Source organism: Onychomys torridus, chromosome 20, assembly GCF_903995425.1.
Source record: "Onychomys torridus chromosome 20, mOncTor1.1, whole genome shotgun sequence".
NCBI lineage: Eukaryota > Metazoa > Chordata > Mammalia > Rodentia > Cricetidae > Onychomys > Onychomys torridus.
In genome coordinates, this window is record NC_050462.1 from 24,177,416 (window position 1) to 24,195,738 (window position 18,323).

General features: G+C 36.9%; 1 non-coding gene across 1 annotated transcript; it reads right to left on the reverse strand.

Moving 5' to 3' along the window:
- Positions 1-11,933: 11,933 nt before the first annotated feature.
- Positions 11,934-12,095, reverse strand: LOC118571278. The gene has a single exon (XR_004943317.1). It is a non-coding gene; the product is annotated as a U1 spliceosomal RNA (small nuclear RNA).
- Positions 12,096-18,323: the final 6,228 nt, after the last annotated feature.

Consider the following 18,323-nt stretch of genomic DNA (forward strand, 5'->3'; position numbering starts at 1 on the left):
AGTTAAGCATGTGTCCTTGTGATATGATTGAGCAATCCAAGACAAGGCTGTCCAATCTTCCCATTTTTTTTTCAATATAGTACTTGAAGTTCTAGCTAGAGAAATAAGACAACAAAAGGGAATCAAAGGGGTAGAAATTGAAATGAAAGAAGTCAAACTTTCACTATTTGTACACGATATGATAATATACATTAGTGACTCAAATATCCTACCAGGGAACTCCTATAGCTGATAAACTCCTTCAGTAATATGTCAAGATACAAGATTAACTCAAAAAATTAGTAGCCCTCCTATATACAAATGATAAATAGGCTGAGAAAGAAATCAGTGAAACATCACCCTTTACAATAGCCACAAATAATATAAAATAATTTGGGTAACTCTAACTAAGGAAGTGAAGGACCTGTCTGATGAGAACTTTAAGTCTCTGAATAAAGAAATTGAAGAAAATATCAGAAAATGGAAAGATGTCCCATGCTAATGGATAGGTAGAATTCACATAGTAAAAATGGCAATCTTAACAAAGCAATCTACAGATTCAATGCAATCCCCATCAAAATACCAACACAATTCTTCACAGACTTGGAAAGAACAATATTCAACTTCATCTGGAAAAAAAGAAAACCCAGGATAGCTAAAAGATCCTTACATTAAAGCAATCTTTGGAGGCATCATTATCCCTGATCTCTACTAAAAAAGCTTGGTAGTGGCATAAAAATTAGCATGTAGATCAAGGGAATTGAATTAAAGACCCTGACATTAATCTGCACACCTATGAACACCTGATTTTTGATGAAGAAGCCAAAACTGTACAATGGAAAAAAAGCATCTTCAACAAATGGTGCTGGCATAACTGGATGTCAACATGTAGAAGATTATAAATAGATCCATATCTGTCACCATGTACAAAACTCAAGTCCAAGTAGATCAAAGATCTCAACATAAATCTAGTTACATCAAAACTGATAGAACAGAAAGTAGGAAGTAGTATTGAATACATTGGCACAGGAGACCACTTTTTAAATATAATAACAGTAACACAGACACTGAGGGCAATAATTAATAAATGGGACCTCCTGAAACTGAGAAGCTTTTGTCAGGCAAAGGACATGGTCAATGAGACAAAATGACAGCCTACAGAATGGGAAAAGTTCTTCTCTAGCCCCACATCTAACAGAAGGACTGAGCTCTAAAATATATAAAGAATTCAAGAAACTAGACATCAAAATACTGAACAATCCAATTTAAATATGGGCTACAAAGTTAATAGAGAATTCTCAACAGAAGAATCCCAAATGGCTGAAAGGCATTTAAGGAATTGCTTAGCATCCTTATTCATCAGGGAAATGCAAATAGAAATGACTCTAAGATACTATCTTATAACTGTCAGAATGTGTAAGATCAAAAACACTGAAGACAATGTATGTTGGACAGGATGTGCAGCAAGGGGAACACTCCTCCCCTGTTGGTGGGAATGCAAACTTGTACAGCTACTTTGGAAATCAGTATGTTAGTTTCTCAGAAAATTGGGAATCAATCTTCCTTAAGACCCAGCTATACCACTTTTGGGCATATACCCAAGGAATGCTTAAATCATAATTCTTATGTGGGTTTATATTAATAATTTGCCTCCTATCCTATATTAAAAAAAACAGGGGGAGAGAAATCAACAGAGAACATGCCCTGAACACATTATTTTTGTTTGTTTTTTTGAGACAGGATTTCTCTGTGTAGTTTTGGTGCCTGTCCTGTATCTTGCTCTGTAAACCAGGCTGGCCTCAAACTCACAGTGATTCTCCTGGCTCTGCCTCCCACATGCTGCAATTAAAGGCTTGCTCCACCATTGCCCAGCTGCCCTGAACACCTTTAAGATCTATATTATGTCACACATTCTGATACATGCTGAAACTATAAATAAAGAGTGAAACCACATTCTAAAAGGGTAGACAGACACAAGTAAATATTAGAAGGGGTGTGTGAAACAATAATAGAGCTTATCACTAGAGTTTCACAATGTTTCCTAGAGGATCAAACTACTGAGGTTACATACAGGATGTTAATGATATTAGTTTAGTCAAAGGTAGGGAGATTAAAAGTTACTCTTTATATTGTATTGCTTCACACACACACACACACACACATACACATTTAGTTCAGGTAAAAATGTTAGGAATTAATTTCACAAAAATATCTCATGTAAAAATAATCTCAGAAAGTAGAAAAAGTGATACTGAACTTCAAAACATCATTTAGCACTTTATTTCTTCAAGTGATTTTATAATTATATTATTTCTCTTATTGAGAAAATGCCCTTGATAATTATTACTTGTGGAAATTTCCCTCTTGAGCAGCTCTTAAAATCTGCTCCATTCTACTAATTTCAAAATTCATAGAAATTGTCTTTCCTTTCCATATAGCCCCTCTCTCCTCATTTTTCTTACCACAAGCTTTAAAACCTAAGTACATAGATTTTAACTCCTGGTTTATCCATTGCATAACAGAAAATGGGAAAGATGGTTAACTTTTGTGAACATCTATTAATTGATAAATTAAAATTACTATCTACAAAATTTGCCATGCAACATGAAGCATAGTAGATATAGTACTTAACTCAATCAAATGTAGGAATGCACTGATAAACTCCTACGGTCTCCTTCATGATTGCTGGTGATAAACACTCTTGACCTTCACAAAACATTCAGTTACTTCTAATTTATTCTAACTTGGGCTGAGGATAAATTCTTACTAAGATTTTGGTGTTCTAAATGACATTATATGGGAAGAATATGAAATCTGATTCAGTCTAATAATGTACTCTTCCAAAATTTCTATATTAATTCTAGAGCTCACCTTTTGAAAGTAAAAGTCACAATTTTAAGATTAAGAATGAATCTTCCTGGATCTTTCTGCATATGGTCCCATCAGTTACTGAAGAAAGACTATGAATATTTTATATTTATTATATTTTATATTTATTTGTATTCACTGATCTGATTACGGGGGTAAAACAGTTTAGGCATCCTCTCCACTATTGCTAGTAGTCTAAACTGGGGTCATCCTTGTTGATTCCTGGGAACCCAGTCGAAGAATGAGAAGAGGGATCCTATGAGCAAGGGGCATCAAGATCATGATGGGGAAACCAACAGAGACAACCAAAGCAAACTAGTGGGAACTCATGAAATTTAGACCAACACTTGTGAAGCCTCCACAGGACTGGACTAGGCCCTCTGCATAAGTGAGACATTTGTATAGGTTGATCTGCTTGAGGGGCCCCTGTCGGTAGGATCAGGATCCATCACTGGTGCATGACATGGCTTTTTGGAGACCTCTTCTTATGGTGGGACAACTTGCACAGCCTTGACACAGGTGGAGGGGCTTGGACCAGCCTCTATTGAATGTACCAGGCTCTGCTGACTCCCAATGGGAGGCCTTACCTTCTTGTAAGAGGGAATAAGTGGTCAGTTGGGGGGAGAGGATAGAGGGGAAGAAGGAGGGAGGGAGGGTCTGTGATTGGTGTGTAAAATGAATAAAATAATTTCTTAATTAAAAAAAGAATATATCCTCAAGAATTTTCATCATAAATTGTTAGGGCATTGTGGCCCATGTCTCTATTCACAACATTCTGAATACAGAGAAAGGCAGATTTCTGTGAGTTTGAGGCCAGCCTGGCCTACACAGAGAGTTGCAAAATGGTCAAGGAGACACGGAGAGACTCTGTAAGAGGATATTGTTAGGAAAATGTATGTAACATTAAAAAGTTAAATAATATAAAGTTTTGAGGGTCAGAAGGATACCAAATAAATCTTTACCATATTATCTCATTTCTGCCTAAATGTTACTTTCTCTCTTGCTCAGTTTTTTTTTTTTCCTTAGCTGAGATTGTTTCCTATCTTCTGTGCCAAAATACATATTAAGGTAGTTTTTCCCAGGGATATTCAGCAATTTCTTATCCTTCTGAGAATAAAAATCAGTCAGTATGTGAGGAACACATATCAAAAGTTAATCATTTACCACCACTTTCTTTTGTATAATTTTGCATGTATGCAGAAACTATCCTTTCCATCAAAAAAAGCAGAAATTGGTTTGATATCAAATTGATTGACTATCATGGGAAAAATAAGCCCAGCAGAGCTTGTAGTAACCAATGGGGCAAAGTGTAGAACATGGCTTGCTGAGCTGATGGTGAGACATGATCAGGTATATGATAACAATGCTGTTTTATAACAATACAATTTTATAATTCAAGTAAAATCTATCAAGTGTTAGCATGACATTTTAAAAACATTTGATAGTTCCAACACCGTTCTATGTAAGGAGAACAGATTTACTAGGATTTGAAGTTGGTCTCTGAAGAGTATAATTTTCCAGGACTCATTTCATGGACTGCCTTTGACCTTATAAACATTTTAAATATATTGGGTATATTGTACTCTAATACTAACAGTGATCTCCAGGGCTCCTTACAACCACACTGTGTCCCTATTTTACTATGATTTAATTCATAGTACCTAGAGAATTCAAAGCATTCTTATGATTTAAACAGTGTGAAACTTTCAGTTATTTGAAAAGATGATTAAGGTTACTATACTGAAGAGAAGCATTTGGAAATAGACATTTAAAGGGTTTTTTATTCATGTAAAAGAGTTTAATGACAGTTATACTATTCTGGGAATTAAAGTCATCTTAGGAGCCATAGGTTGCCATATAAAGAGTCCCGTGCAAGGTTGAAGGTTACCTGCCCTTGAATTGTTAGTCAGGTGTGTCCTGGTGATCCCTAGAACAATACAAATATTGTGTTTGCTTTTTATTGTCCACCAATACTTGCTGATAAGATCATATTGCTGAAGACACCATATACCTTGGTCAAAGGGCATGAAGAATCAAGTTGCTACGCAACAGAGAACTTCTTCCCTGTTAGCCAGCATTCATAGTACAGGAAGATGCTATGCATGCTTTTGGAGTTAAAAATGCACCAATAGTCACATTTAGCTGGGAATCCTGAAAGCCACAATAACCACCATCATGGCAAGAGATGCTTTTGGGTTATTAATGGTACAAGTATCATGGGGCTAGATAATCATTTTCTGATGTAATTGAAGGCCCCTCCATTCAAAAACTACATTCATAGTACTGTAGAGCAGGCCAGGAGACCATGATTATGGAGTTCATAGATCCCCCAAAGTGAACCTATTGCTATTAATTTCCTAAATGAACATAATCTTAAACTTCCATTTAAATTAATGTCTTTATATCTATAGATTAATGTATCACTCAGACCTCATTATTGGAGTGTGTTTGTGTGTGTTTGTGTGTGTTTGTGTGTGTGTGTGTGTGTGTGTGTGTGTGTGGCAGTGGACAACTATTAATACATACACTCACAACTGGACAAAAGTGCAGAGAGTAAGTGTCTGTAGGGTTCACAATCACAGATGGGATATTTATATTAAGCCCCTTTACGCAAAAGCTCAGGGATCATTGCAGAAAATAGGCGTAGAAGGATATAAGGAGCCAGAAGTCTAGGAAGAATGTAGTAAAATGGTGCCTTCTGGACTTGACACAACTTCTGAAATCATTAACTCATAGCACAGGATTAAGCCAGTCATTATCTAGCATAGACTGTGAAGGACTCAAAGCCCACATCTCTTAGCAAGTAGTCATGAACAGTTAATGGTTTCAGCATGAGGCAGGGTCAGTTTTCTTTACCAGTGTAGCCCCCAATTTATCTACAAGATCGAGTGACTAGCCTGGTACTCATAAGTATATGCACAACACAAGTTGGACTTCCTGAGTTATTTATTCCAAAAAATAGAGAGAAGGCATGAAATTGGAAGGTGCTGGATTAGGGGTGTACAGTTCACGTGGGGGGAGTTATAAGAAGTAATAAAGGGTGAGTACAATCAAAATACATCATATGATTGTCAGAATTCCTTATAGACTCAATAAAATATTTTGTATTTACATGCTTGTGTGTTTGATTTGTTGTATAGTACTATTTCTGGTGAGATGTAAACAAATACCTACTTACCCTCAATAAGGGGTCCAACAGCAGATCAAAATAAAGATTGAACCAAAGTCCAATTTGGTGAACCAATGGATTTTACCAAGGCAGCTTAACAGGAATATGGGTGGAGAGTTACAGCAGAAGCAGAAATTACTCAGACAGCTATATCACTGGAAGCCCATGCCAGCATGGGTAACAACTCATGAAAACGGGAAACTTAGAGCACACTATGAAGCCTGAAGGCATCAAAACTGGAGAATCTCCTTCCCAGTGAGTCCAGGTGGTCAGAGCCTCTTCCAGGAAGTTTGGCAGTTCTCTGCTTCCTCCTTGTACCTTGGCTTCTGTGTTTCTTCCACATAGCCTGGCTGCTATGAATCTTTTCTAGGCAGCTCCGTTTGTCAGAGTGCATCTTTCAGCTGACCTCACTGCACGTGTGTGCTTGCAGAGGGAGGAGCGAGTGGATCGGACAGGCTAAGGGACTCCCTGAGACTGCTGCGGTTTGTTTGTTTTGTTTTGAGTTGTTGGTTGTTGTTGTTGTTTTACTCCTTAAGATAAAGGAGCTTCCCCAACCGGAAGGAATGTTTCACCTCCTCTTAGAATATCCTGTTGTTTCATCTTCCTTAATATGTATTCATAAAGAGTCTTCCTCTAAGATAGAAGATTTCCATCTCAGAAGAGAATGTTATGCAACACAATTCAAAACATATTTAGGAAGTGATTCCAATGTAAATGCAAGAAAGACCATTTGTAGTTTAAATTTCTCACACAGCACAAACATTCATATGGTTTGCTACAGGAAAGTAAAAACAGTTAAGGAATATTCTCTAGAATTTGCTAAGATTTACATAGAAAGAAATGCATGTATCATGCAGTGCTTGGTAGTTAATATTCCTTATCAACTTGTGTACATTTAGAATCATCCCCAAAACTCACCTCTGGATGGGTGTGTTAGGTTATTTGGAAAGAGGCTTGGCTAAGGAGTTAAGACTAATATGAAAACATAACATCATATGGACTGGGACAAAACATTGAATAATAATAATACTAAGCCATATGAGCATTAGTATTCTTGTCTTTGTGCTTCCAGACTGCAGACACAAAGTGAACAGACCCCATTTTCCTAATGAACCATCATGAACTATGGCTTATGATAGACTGTATTCCTTCACATCATAAGTGAAAACAAATCCTCCATTTTTAAGGGGCTTGATAGATTATGTTGTCATAGCAACAAAAACACTAGTAAATAAACTGGACATGGTACATGTTAGCATCCACTTATAATCAAAGCACTTGGGAGGCTGAGGCAGGAGGATTAACAGGTGTTCTAGGCTAGCCTTGAATACACGTGAGATTGGAGGCCAGACTGGATGTTCTCTTAAAAAACAAACAAAGGGATAAAAAATATTTAAAGAAGAAAAGGTACAATTGAAATACATGTGCCATTACTGCAGGTTACCAAAAGAGAAACAAACACCAACCCAGCTACAAAATCTTTGCTCTACAAAGCTGTCTTGCCCACAAAAGATGCTAGGAGAATGGGAGCATACAGTTTGGTTAGTAATCAACCAATGTCTGATTTGAATTAAGGCCCACACCATGAAATTGAACCTGTACCCAACACTGTTTGGGTGATCACAAAATAAAGACTAAACCAGGTGATGGAGGCCTTTAATCCCAGTGTTTGGGAAGCAGAAGGGAGTGTAGCAGGATTCTTAAAAAGTCTTATTAATAAAATCAAACCTGAGGCCAGTTATTGGGGTGAATGCTGGAAGATCAGAGAGACAGAACAAGCCACAGCTACCTCACCTTGCCAGTTCCTCAGCTGATCCTGTTTCCTCAGGCTGGAAGCCTCTGAGTCCTCATCTGAATGGGTCTCAGCTGAACTGCTGCTCAAAAGCCTAAAAGCTTAACCAGCCAAAAGCTTAAGAAGCCAAATGCTTCTAGTTTCTCATCTTCACAACATTATATATCTTTCTCTTTCTGCCATCATTCCCTGGGATTAAAGGCTCACTTCTTGGGATTAAAGGCTTGGCTGTTTCCAATGTGGCCTTGAACTCACAGAGATCCAGACAGATCCCTCTGGAATGTTAGCATTAAAGGTGTGAGTGCCACCATTTTCTAGTGACTGTCCGTTCTCTGCCCCCAGATAAACTTATTAGGGTGCACATTATTTTGGGGAACACAATACGACAAGCTATGAGTTCCAGGCCAGCCTGGTTACTATTACTTGTCTTAAAAATTGTAGTGATAAAATGACTCCTAATGATATTCTGCTATACTCATAGATCAGTGCCTTCTTCTTGTTGTTGTTTTTCCATCATCAGAGAAGTTTCTTCCTACAGCAGATAGGAACAAATACAGAGATTCACAGCCAGAAATTACACAGAGGAAGAGGAGACTTCGGACCACACAGCTCTAAATAGTATGTCTCCATCAAATCCCTCTTCTCTGAGCTCAGAAAACCCCATCGAAAAGGCAGCCAAAAGAGGACAAGAGCCAGAGGGGATGGAGGACATCAGAACAAGAAACTCTAGATCAACTGAGCAAAGCTTTATGATCTCATAGAGACTGAAGCAGCATGCACAAAACCTGCACAAGTCTACACCAGAACCATTGCTTTTATATTATTATAGTTTTCAGTTTAATAGTTTTATGGGACTCCAGAGTGTGTAAAGGAATAGGTCTCTGTCTCTTGTACCTTCTCTTGTATTTGTTTCCTTGTCCAGCTCTGGTGCTATGGGTTTTATGTATTGTTCTTATCTCTTAGAAGCCAGCTTTTTCCTAATGAAAGGTGAAAAAGGAGTAGATCTAGATGGGAGGGAAGGTAAGGAGGAACTGAGTGGAGTAGAGAGAGGGGAAACTGTAATCAGAATATATTGTATGCAAAAAGAATCTATTTTCAATAAAAAGGAGAAAGTGTAATAATAATAATAGTAGTAATATGCATACAAACTAGTTTTCTAGAAATGACGTAACAAAGGCAGTCATGTGGAGGCTAGAAGTTGATGTTGGCTGTCTTCCTCAATCAATCTCTACCATGTGCTTTGAGGCAGGATTGCTCACTTAAACCTAGCTCACCAAATCATCTAATATAGCTAGCCAATTTGCTCTTGGGATCTCCATGATGGGCATACAGGTGGAATGCCACATATACTGGACATTCATGAAGTTTCTGGAGAGCAAATTTTGGTCTTTGAACTTTTCATCAGTAGCATCATTTCCTCAGCCATATTGGAGTTTTTTTCTGTTCATTAGAAAACACCTATGCTCTGCATCCTCACTAAAAATTGACTTTTCCCTTGTTCTCATTTTTGAGAAAATATAAGTAGTGTCATTGAGTGGACCTAACATGCTTAGGTCAAATAACTAATGATGTGCAATTTTTTTGACTCATGAGTACCTCAGACATTCTCTTTGATCAAATAACTTGTCATTTGGGTTACCTGTCCTCATATTGATAGAAAGTTTATATAGTGATACAAATCTACCTTTTGTTTAATAAAATTTATTGAAAATATATTTCATCCTCTTCTGCATTCATTTTGTATCTTGCTAGCTAATCTTTAGCAAGTAAAAACCACAACATTGATAATAAAATGGTGGTCTTTCATTCATTACCAGATCGGAAAATAATGTTTCTGAGCAGACATTTCCTGAACTGGATCATTTGGGACCCAATGTAATTCCTATCAAATGCTAAATTTCTTTGTTTTTGTTTTTTGGTGGGTTTTTGTTTTGTTTTGTTTTGTTTTTTAGGACTTGAAACACTAATTATTGAGTTCATTGGAAAACACAGGGGATGAAGAAAAGTAAAAGCAATTTTTATAGAGGAACACAACTGAAGGATGCATACTTCCATTTTCCCCAAAACATCTGAGCAGTGCAGCAGTCAGGACAATAGTGCTGGAACAATGGCAGATATTTTTAAGAGCAGATGGTCAAAGCAACCAAAGTAATAATAACTCAAATTTAAAATGTATTCATTTATTTATTAATTTAATTGAAATCTCAAGGTTTAAACTATGCTTTATTTTACTAACGGTCATACAGTTTACATACTGAATGACACCATAATAGAATTATTTGATATAGTATTTAAACAGACTTAGGAAAGGAAAAGTTTCAAGTGACAGAAGCCCTTCTCAGAACATTTTTTTAAATCTCTTCTTAAATGGGTCAGTGCAGCAAATGTAACTAGTCATGTTGAATTCTTTTTCAATGATGGATATTGGAATAAAAAGAAAATTTCAATTTTTAAAATCACTGCCTAAAAAATAACCACTTTGATTCCCGTTGGGACTTGAAAGTGATTTCTGCTATTTTTAGACACAAAAAGTTGAATTCGAATATCTACCAGGAGAAATGAAATCCTTAGAGAAGAAATTGTGGTGGAAATGAAGTTGAAACTAGGCAAAAATAGCATTAGATACTCATAACTCATGTGTCCTTTTGCCTACACTCTATCCTTCCTCATGACTTAATGTCTTCATGATGTGGGATGTACATAAAGTAACAACAGATGGCATTTCATTAACAATAGAAGTCTTGGACTTCCTTCAATTTTAATATCAATGGAAATTGGTTTTAAATTACTAGATTATTAATTAAAATAGCTTCCAGACTCACAGGTCCAGCAGTAAACTGTGAAGCTAAGTGCTAAGGAAAATTACATTCTCTGAACAAGAATGATTTAAAAATAAATAAATAAAACAAAAGGGCTCTATGCTATCTGAAGAAGAATAGATCACCTCCCTCTGATCTTTGACGAAAGGTTATGACACAGGATGCTGTTGTAGTCTTGCTCTATGCTTCCAACCTCCTCCTTGCAATTCTGGCAGCCCAATCTGCTCTGGCAGGAACTGAATTCTTCCAATTATCTTTCCAGGATCCTGTGCCAGAACTCTGATTAATCTCAACCAATAGAAATACAAGAGTTTGGAGATAAAAGAGAAGATCCACAATGCTACAGTACACGATGGAATTCTTAGGATTGAGGATGTTATGCAAATGTAACAAGATGCCCATTTATTAGGTGCTTGAGGTTGCTCAGAGGTAGGCTCAGACAATCGGTAGATGATTCAGATTACTCTATACAATAGAACCACCAACATAGAGAATGCAAGGATGCAAGGAACTTCTACAAGGCACTCTATAGATTGCATATAACTTCATTGATTTGTTGAGTAAAGTCTCTTCTGATGATAACTGTTTCATCTTGTGAATTACACTTTGGAAACTGAATTCACTCTTTCTTGTGGGGCTGGCCAGGAAATGAGACAAGCTTGTCTTGTCTCTATATGGCTCTGCTTCATCTGGAACTTCCTAAGTAGACCAGGCTGCCACTTCTGCCTCTGCCTCTGCCTCTGCCTCTGCCTCTGCCTCTGCCTCTGCCTCTGCCTCTGCCTCTGCCTCTGCCTCTGCCTCTGCCTCTGCCTCTGCCTCTGCCTCTGCCTCTGCCTCTGCCTCTGCCTCTGCCTCTGCCTCTGCCTCTGCCTCTGCCTCTGCCTCTGCCTCTGCCTCTGCCTCTGCCTCTGCCTCTGCCTCTGCCTCTGCCTCTGCCTCTGCCTCTGCCTCTGCCTCTGCCTCTGCCTCTGCCTCTGCCTCTGCCTCTGCCTCTGCCTCTGCCTCTGCCTCTGCCTCTGCCTCTGCCTCTGCCTCTGCCTCTGCCTCTGCCTCTGCCTCTGCCTCTGCCTCTGCCTCTGCCTCTGCCTCTGCCTCTGCCTCTGCCTCTGCCTCTGCCTCTGCCTCTGCCTCTGCCTCTGCCTCTGCCTCTGCCTCTGCCTCTGCCTCTGCCTCTGCCTCTGCCTCTGCCTCTGCCTCTGCCTCTGCCTCTGCCTCTGCCTCTGCCTCTGCCTCTGCCTCTGCCTCTGCCTCTGCCTCATGCTGGAATTGAAAGTATGTGTCCGATATACCCAGAACACAAATATCAGAGGAGGGCATGAACATAGTTTCCCATCACCACACATTACTGGTTCAAATTTCCTACATTTGAGGGAAATAGAGGGGAAAACACATTTGAAGTCCAACAGATAAACCTTTCCCTGGAAAAAAATCCCTCCTGCTCATGGTATCTCCTGTGCTTGGTAACTAAGTGTTTCCTTTAGGCAGCCAGAGCTTTATTACTCTTTTAGAGATCTGATATACCATATTATAAGATTAAATATATACTGTGGCACTTCATATTCAAAGAAGAAAGTTGGGGATTTATTAAATATTTCTTCATTTTGTAGAATAACTTTGGGGTAGTCCAGAAGACAAATGTAACTCCTGAGAGTACTTGACACCAAGCAGGGTTAACTTGAAAAAGCATGATGGGCCCACTTCAACACAGTACCATGCATACTAAGAAGTTACTTTATATCAAATTAATTCTTGTTTGCATTTGCTGGAAACGTATTTCAGCCCATCACAAGCCTGTGGAAGAGCAGATCTGAAAGTGATAAAGAGAAAACTGCCCATATGTGCTTCATTATTGAGATTGGCTAACTACTTAGCTTGGAAAAAGATATAAAATCAATTGACACTAATTCATAATCAGTGAATAATCATTAGGTGAAGTTACCAAATATTTAGAAGGAAAACCGAAAAAGTTTTATTAACAACCAGCTTTGGGATAGAGGTCTGTGCATGGGATTCAGGTTCCAGATGAAATTCTACCAAAGGCAACATTTCACACAAAGGGTATTTCAATAATCCATCAAGCATTTTTAGCCTCATGCATTTGCCACTTTGCTCAGTTATTTCTTTTCTTGCACAATGAAATCTCAAAGAAGATATGCTAAATAGATTATGCTTTGAGTCAACAAAAAGTTCATCTACCAGAGGTATTACTTTGTGTGTTGTGAAAATGATCTATAATTGTATTCTCCAGTGATTATGATTGCAACATATTTGCTCACAGAACTTTCAATAAATTTGCACATATAAATTAACACCTTTTTTAAAAACTGAAATCTTACCAGGTTTACAATTTAATAAACATTGCTAGAAATAATATTTTATTTACATAATTTATTAATTAAATATATTTTACTCATTGTCATACTACTGAGTTAATTATGTAATTCAATTTATTATTTAAAGGACCATGACCGAATTTTCACAAGTGCTGTCATTAATTCCAATGATGTTCTTGAGGCAGCCACTGCTGAGTGGACTAGGGAACAATGGAGCCTAATACTGAGCCAAATTCAAACACTATCTGCAGAGAGAATCAACTAGTGGCCTAGAAGGACAATCTGATTGAATTAGAATTCTTATACTATAAACAAATGAGTAATGAGTTCTTCCTAAAAATAAAAAATGTGTTTTGCAGATGGAATTTACTTTCTCATCCACAATGGATCTGCCAGTCACACTATCACACTATCATTATGGAAACTCTTTTCATAATCACTGTTAGAGAAACACATGCAAGACTCCTTTGACCATGGGATTCATTTTTAGGCAAAATATTCAGCAGTTATTTCAATTCTCTTATATAAAATGACTTTCAACCTGCAGAAGAAGCTGAGCTAAATCTACTATAGAGTAACATAATAGAAGTCATTATGACAAAGTGAAGACTATAGTCATCATGATTAAAATGTATTTCTACAGAAAGTATTATATTATTTGAATCAGTAACCAATATGCCAGGTAATTAGCAAACTACAGGCCATGGATCAAAACTGACCAGATGCCTGTTTTCCTAAGAAGAGTTCCATTTCATAGTAAGACATCCTTTGTTTATATATCCTCTCTGTTGCATTAGCACTGTTTCTTCACAGTTGAATAGTTGCAAGAACATATTACCCATAAAGAATAAAACCCTGAGAGGTAATTAACGGTCAAACCCCATACTGAATTGACCACAACTTGAATGTATTAACAGGAAATAAGGAATGAAATCAGTAAGCATCATTATCATCATCATTAGTGTAATAATACCCCCATGTAGCTGGAGTTTTCTCCAGTCCCTCTGGGGCCCATAATCAAAACGAATTTCTCTCACCTGCCAGTCAAGCAGCTGTTTGGACCCAAGTAAACACACAGAAACTTATATTACTTGTAAACTATATGGCCTTGGAAGGCTTCTTGTTATCTACTTCTTATATTTTAAATTAACACATTTCTATTATCTATAAGTTGCCACATGGCCTGTGTCTTACCATTATATCTCACTTCCTCTGTGTTTGGCTGGCAACTCCTGACTCAGCCTTCCACTTCCCAGAATTCTCCTCTCTTTTTATCCTACCTGCACTATTACTTCCTGCCTGGCTACTGGCCAATCAATATTTTATTTATCAATCAATCAGAGCATCACATTCAGAGCATACAGAAAGATATCCCCAGCACTATCACACTGGTTCAATTCATTGTTCCATCCCTGCCTGCAGATTAAGAATCCTCCATATTATAGGTCCAGGTTTCAAAGAAAGATTTGCTTTCAACAGGAAACTAAATTTTGTTTCACTTGATTCCCTTCAGAATTCTTCACCACTGGTATTAGCATCTCTTACAAATGAATGAAAAATCTAAAAAAAAATCACAGGGAATGCTAGATTCAAATAAAAAATGGATTGTGAAAGTGAACAAGAAGACATGTCTGCTCAGCATTAATAGACAACTCTCAACCATATTGTATATTCATTAATACTGTGAAAGTAACTCAATAGCATAATATAAACAAGAGGCATACAGGCCAGAATCTTTATTTTATTCAATAGCATTTTTCTGGATCATGAATTTGACTGAATTCTACAAGATTGTGGTTATCACAGGATATAATAGTAAGATAGAATTGATGGTGGAAGAATGAAATATTATACAACAGTAATGATCCTGTAATATGCTGATCATAACAGAATGTAAGAACATCAGCTGGAGAATTATTTACCTGCTTTTCTATTTACTGTTTTCCTGTCTTCCTTTCTTTCTCTTTTCTTTCTTCTCTGTCTGTCTGTCTGTCTGTACACACACATGCCATCATGTGCATGTGGAAGCCAGAGGACAACTTGGAGGAACCAGTTCTCCATATTTCTCATGTATGTTCCAGGGATGGAGATGAGACAATTTTTTTAACCCAATAAACCATCTCACTGACCTATTGTTATTCTCTTGACCCTGATTTAACTACCTATTCTCCTTCACAGAGTGTTGTTACAGATTTATTTTTATGAAGAACAGTTGCATCATGGAATACCAGATTATTACATTTCTGTCACATGACCTGAGAGGATGATGGATAACAAGTTGAAATGAGAACAAAGCTCTGCCTGGCGTAAGAATCACACAGTGTAGATTTCATTCCCAGAGATCCACTCTCCTCTGACTCCTCATTCTGGAATTAAGAGCTTGCACCATAGTGCTCACTTTTTTCTTTTATTTAACTGAATCTTATTTTTAAATTGTTAATGACTTTTAATATATTTATTTAAAATACAATCACTGCTTTTCACATTCCCTTTACTCCCTCACATCCTTCCCATGTATGCTCCCTCCACCATCTCTCATGCCCCTCACTCTCAAACTGAGAGCCTCTTTTGTTTATATATATATGCAAAGATACATAATAATTTTAACAGCCTTTGTATTTTTCATTGTTTATGTGCATGTGTCTTCATGGCTGCATACTTACTATTGGATAATCAATAAAGAGAATCATTTCTGGGAGAAGCTAATTCTCCCTTTCCAAAGACCAACACAATTTTCATCCTCCCATGTAGTATAACTACTGATATTACCAGTGTTCCAGTCTCGCTTAAGCAGCCATTTATAGAAGATGTTGTTTCACAGCAGGTGTTCTGGTATTCTGTCTCCAATAATCTTGCTGCCTTCTCTTTTGCAATGTTCCTTGTACCATAGATGCAGATGGATCTAGTGAGGTTGGAAATCCTCAAGATCTGTATATCTTTTTACAGATACTTGGTTTGCTGCAAAGGTCTTCATTTGCTTTAATGAGAAGTCTCTTTGATAGCAGTTGGTAGTTACATTTACCTGTGGGTATAAGATTTAAGTATGTAGGAAGGAATTATGCTAGTCTAACAAAGTAACAGTAACAGATGATTTTTCAAAAGTCCATGAATTCACTGCCCCAGAAAGTTAGCTAGGTTTCTGGTACAACATATAATTTAACCTCTATTTTTAAAAATTAAAATATAATTACATCATTTCTCCTGCCTTTTCCAGACTTCTCTTTACCATGAGAAACAAGATTGTCCCATGTAGAACCAGAATTCCTAGTACTTGTGGTAATCCTCCTGTCTCCTGGGATATGATTACAGGTGCACACCCCCTTGTCTCGCCCAACCTTCTGCTTATTAATGTTCCTGTTATCAATTTTAATATTAACTAAAATTAATGTTATGCCCATAATTATCTTTATAACCATGATTTCAATACTCTGAAAGAAATATAACTTTCAAAAATATATTCATTTTGCCAAATACTGTGATAATCACTTTTTTCTTTTAAAAGAATAAAAGTCATCTCAAACAACCACACTTTTTGATTAGCAGTTTTTGTATAGAGCAAGAGATCACTAATTGCTACTTTAATATTTTTGCAAATATTTTCTGAAATGCTGTAACGAATGCCTTGTTATGGTTTATAATATTGACTTACTGATTTTCTATTATAATAAGAAAGATAGAAATCATTCATTCATCAGTTCATCATATATCCTTTAGGTATCTACTCACATACTGGGCAACTTTGCTAGGCATAGGATGAATGGGGGGAAGTCTAAACTTCTTTCTAGCTCTTAACCTAGAAATCCAGCTGTTAAAACCCTTTAAACACATGGCAATATTTTGCTAGATAGATGCATAAAGCCTATTTGATTGAGTAGTAATCGTGAACTAGTATACATTTATATTTAATTCATAATAGGTCTTGTGGAGAAATAAAGATTATGGAGGTAAGGAAGAAACAATTTTTTTAAGAGAAGACAAATTTGTTCTTAAGAAGGCGGAAGAGGAAAACAGTGAAATTCAGAGTAACTCCCTGAAAGTAATGAGTACAATGGAGTATTAGGAATCATGCTGGATTGCTCCATTATCCAATAATTATCAAATCATAGATCATCATTAATGTGCACAACTTCTCTTTTCCTACCATCTGTTCTGTTACTATTATACTGTCTGACCACCATCATCCTGTGGAGTGTCAGGTAGTTATCTGACACTGGAACATTATAGCAATTGTAATCATGAAGAAAGATCAGCTTCCAGAAATAGTATTTGAATTGTTCCCTAGGTATTCCTAGACACTGGCAAGGTCTTCAAGAAATAGTCCTTTCCTAAATTATAGATATGAGTGGGAGAGGAGTAGACAATAAAACTTTGAGACAAATTAATCATGACCTGAAAAGATAACTTTTCTCCAAGTAAAATTCTATTTCAGATAATAAACCTTGAAACTGAAGCTACTTCAATGAAAGGCTAAAGGTCTAATTGTCTATAATCTACTAATCCCCTTATCCCATAGTCTAAGCTGTTCAGGGGTATCTCTGTGGCTGCATAAAGATTCAGTTGTGCAATATAAAAACTTGTTAAAAATCAAGTATATTTGGAAATTATGATTCATAATAATATCAATAATCTAAAAGTCTATTTTCTTAACAACAAGATTTGGGAATTATCTCCATATCATAGATCAAACTTATCAGTGAACAATATTTGGAGGAGTGAAAAAAATTAATTTGGTTTGGTGTGCATGTGTTCAAGAAATGCTATAAAAACTAAAAATGTGAAATGAGATAGAACCTTTATGCATGGGCAAATGGATTTTATGAATCATAAAGCACTAGGAGACTACAATGTTATTCTTTTACTTACAATAGTGCATTTACAGAGACCAAATTTAAACCTTATTTCTTACGACAGATAGGTTCAAAGCTATTAGTTGCAACCCACGAACAGGAAACTGAATGACTTTTGGCATATTTCCCTTCTCATTGTGCACAAAAGGACTAAAAAATGCAGGGTAGTGTCAGGAAGGCAAGGAAGCTAACACAAAACATAAGCTTATCCTACTGTGAAATGATGGTGAGGCCCCTTCTGCAGCATCCTGCAGTGTGATTGCTAGTGAAATGAAAGATATAATGTAGATGGAAAAAACTTAGGAAACTGAAATTTAATGGCCAAGATGATGAATACTTCCAGAAAAAGGGAATAGTGAGGTTTTTTTAGAGTGAAAATGAATGTGGAGGGAACAGAGAGTAATGATGAAAATGTATAGTGTGTCTCTGAGGCAGCTTCTAGTTTTGAAAGTATCTGGAAGGAAACGGATCAATAACAGTTATAGCTCCCATGGAGTGAATGGCAACAATTGCCCT